We start from the raw sequence: 3,935 nt of genomic DNA on the forward strand, positions 1-3,935 counted from the left end.
CACAAAACAAATACAAAGAGGAAAACATTGACTACAAAAAGACACAATCACAAAGAGACGCACAATGAGGCTCACAATGACAACAAAGAGAAGTAAAATGATTACAAAGAAATGGAATATGAAAACAACTGCATGCAAAATTACTACAAAGAGATGCAAAAAGATAATTTTTTTAAAACACCTTTTTTCTATATAACCAAAATAGAAAAAAGACAAAAACAACTACAAAGTGAAACAAAACAAAGAAAAAGACAAAATTACCACAAAGAGACTAGAGATGGAAGAATTCGGCAAAACAGAAACATAATCACTAACTATTTTGTATATCAATGTATCTGTTTTTAAATGTAATATCTTTGTGTTTTGCACCACAAAACAAAGCATCAAAAACCTCCCTTTGTACTCTGAGAAACTAAGATTTAATGACATTTTAAAGACCAAACTATTATTTTAGAACATGATAAATAAATATCACGAAAATAATCTTTAGTCCTAGCCATTAAACCGATGCGTAGCAACTATGGTAAAATCCGTGTCCATTTGAATAAAGGTCAAATGTGTTACAGGTAGTTATTTCTATCTTGAGGCCTGAGGCCTGTACTACGAATCCGGATTTTCGCTTAGCGTTGCCGGAAAGACGGCCGGTAAAAATCTACTGACCGTGTGAACGTGAACATTAATAGAATATGACCTCCCATCTTCAGAGCAATCAGACTATTATAACATTAGCGTTAAGAAAGCTTACTTAAATACCTGCCACAAGTAAACATAAGTAACAGGATCAAAGTAACATTACGTCCACGGCACTGTGAGTGCAGACGTCGATGTGTCCCATTATCATTCATATCACATCATAATATATCATATATCTCCTTATCTGAGTCAGCTGAGCCGTATCTGGCCGTGCAAAACTCATAGTGTCACATACTGTATGCAGAAGTATTATTTTAAGCAACACATTAAGTTGACGAAACACTTGAGACAAATCTAATTAAAGTCAGATCCACTCGTGTCTTAGACGGGGCAGTGATATCATTAACCTGTTAATGTACGCATTCAAACACTTTTTCTTTTACCAGCTGTATTCACCTTGCAGGTGCAGCTATGTGGCTTTTATCCTGGATAAAGTGTTTAAGTCATGGATGTTTAAAGTTAAACTTCTTCATATTTGTCTAATATTATAGTTGACTTTTCATTCAGGAAGTATGACGCTGCGCTGTCAGTACGCTTGTCCATGTTTGTGATTGGTCAAATGTTGCTAACCCCGCCCCTTTCATGTGAACGCGCACTCAGCCGGACAGAGAAACCTTGGCTTGAGTTACCGAGTTGATAACCAGCGTCATAGGACCGCTTAGCGAGATCGCATTTGTTTTGGGTTAGTTAAGCCAGATAACTCAAACATATCCAGGGTATGTTGAACTGGATTCGTAGTACAGGCCTCGGGACATGTCGGTGACTTTGAGCTTTCAGTTTTTTTTGTCTGAAGAACGTTTCAGGATATCTTTTGCCTGATAGTCTTGATGCATGACACCCACAACAAAGACCACTTTCAAGCCCTGTTTTCCAAAGACAAATCTAAACACTGCCCACGACTTCCTGCTGTGTGTTTAAGCCATGCGTGTGAGTGTCTTACCATTTCTTTGATTTTAGTTTGGGTGGAGGGTTTCGTGGTATCAGAAACAGCGCTCTCATTGGATGCATGTCACACAGAGCTACAAAAAGAGACAGGGACAGTTAATCCTGAGTGGAAATGTAATTACAGAAAAACAAACTGTACAACCATATCAATTCACAATGTGTATGTATCTTAAACTCACGAGGGGCTCCTTCAGCCATCTCCAGAGCAGTGATGCCTAAAGACCAGAGGTCACTCTGAGAACAAGAGAAAGGAAAAGGTTAGAACTGGGGCACAGACAAAGCTAATCTCGAGCCCGGTTCATTTCCTGTAAACTTTGGATTTCCTCTACATATTCCAACAGTAAATCAGTTTGTGCACAGCGTGAGAGCACAGATCCAGGAATGACAGGAACAAGTTCCAAGACTTCCAGCCAAACTTCTGGTATTTCACTAGAGACAGAAATAAATAGTGGATCATTTCAATGATGTCCTGTATATCAACAGTCAGCCTAATCACTTGAGCATCACAAATGCTTTTTGCTTCGCATAACACTCTTTTTAAATAAACTTTTATTATACTATACTATATTACAACAATTTTGCTTGATAAAACAATGGCTTAAGTTAACATCTCATCTTTGGAAGTTCAGATAGCTATCAGCGATCATAAAAGATTCAAAATAGCATTCAACAAGCATTTAAGAATTAAAATTGAATCATGGTTTTCTCCTAAACACCCCTTAGTCTTGGATGTTGGCCAGCCTTAGCAGTAGATAGGCTGTCATGGGGGGGTTGTCAGGACATCATCACCTGGGTCTTTTAAGCTCAAAAGAGCCAAATTATCTTTCAATAAAATGTAGTATTTAATCTGTTTTGAGGAATATGCGTTGAGCTCTTAGCAAGACCAAAAGCTGAAAGACCTACACTCTATATTGTACCTCGATGCATGTCAACATTACAATGTAAGGCATCTGTGCTGCGTGTCTACTCATGTAGTGTTACCTTTAGATGGGGACTAGGACAAATTCACAGATATAAATGCAAAGGTGCTCTGAGCAATAAAATACAATAAAAACAATTTGCTCATGAATTCAATCAACTCGGGAAATGGGACCAATCTAGGAGCAAATGAAGGCAACATTGGCCCTGGTACAGGTCTGCACTCGCTAAGTGACATTCTAATGGAAAAAGATTTTCCCAATGTCTGCTGTCTCTTCGGATTATGTTTTGCTGGATGTGGTCGATTAATTCCTGCATTGAAAAATATATTTATTTCTTAGTTGTTACCTTAAGACAACAGCTAAATGGTCTGCATTTTGACTATTACAAAAGGAAAATATGTTTTTATGATATTTTTGAAAATTCTCCATTTTCCTGTTGGATGCGTCACTCCCGTCTTCATTAACAGATGATGAAAATGTTCTTAATGTTGGCTGGGAAACACTAATTTCAGTGATTAATGAAGTACCCTGTAGTCATAGGCAGCGTCAGGGTTCTCGTCGCAGGCGATGACCTCCGGAGCCATCCAGTAGGGAGTTCCGATGAAGGTGTTCCTCCGCCCGATCGTCTTATCCAGCTGGGCCGACACCCCAAAATCAACTGAGACGAAAAGAATGTGGGACAATTTCACGACTCAAAACAACCACAATCTTTGCTTCTTCATGGGGTGTTACTGCGGTTGTGTGATTGATGCATGTATGAATGAATGGCTATGTGATTGTTCGACAGTTTTTTGCCCGGAGGCTTGCGGACTCGCTTGAGAAACCGCAATGCTTGTGTTGATGTGTCATACCCAGCTTGACTTCGGCATTCTCCGTGAGCAAAACATTTTGTCCCTTAATGTCTCTGTGAATCACATGATGGGAGTGAAGATGGGAAAGACCCTGGAAGACAAATATACACACACAGAATCACATACACACACACACTGTCAGATGACCTCCATCGCTACAAATATGAAGTCGCAAACACAGCTTTAGAATAGTAGAGGCATTATGTGTTTGTTTGGAGGAATACTGCACAAAGAGTATAATTTAGTTTCATATGTCTGATTTCCCTTCAAGGAGAAATAACTTTAGGTGGCCGAGGCAGCCAATCGGAGGCAAAGTGTGTGTGCTCTCGCTTCTTCAAAAGGAGGTTAAACAAACAAAGGAAGTGAGTCTTATTTGGGACAATGACTTCAACATGCTGTGCAGTGTGTGTGTGTGTGTGTGTGTGTGTGTGTGTGTGTGTGTGTGTGTGTGTGTGTGTGTGTGTGTGTTAAAACAATAAAGGGGCAGCATGTCTGACAGCAGCAGGTAAAACAGTGGCAAAAAATG

At 39.4% G+C, this 3,935-nt stretch overlaps 1 long non-coding RNA gene across 1 annotated transcript; it reads right to left on the reverse strand.

Moving 5' to 3' along the window:
• Positions 1–1,631: 1,631 nt before the first annotated feature.
• LOC104950642 (uncharacterized) lies at positions 1,632–3,495 on the reverse strand. Its single transcript, XR_798939.1, has 4 exons — positions 3,410–3,495; positions 3,086–3,216; positions 1,818–1,872; positions 1,632–1,712 (listed from the first exon to the last, which is right to left on the reverse strand). It is a non-coding gene; the product is annotated as an uncharacterized lncRNA (long non-coding RNA).
• Between the last annotated feature and the right edge of the window lie 440 nt (positions 3,496–3,935).

This window comes from Notothenia coriiceps, unplaced genomic scaffold, assembly GCF_000735185.1.
Source record: "Notothenia coriiceps isolate Sejong01 unplaced genomic scaffold, NC01 NC01_scaffold00017857, whole genome shotgun sequence".
Taxonomy (NCBI): Eukaryota; Metazoa; Chordata; class Actinopteri; order Perciformes; family Nototheniidae; genus Notothenia; species Notothenia coriiceps.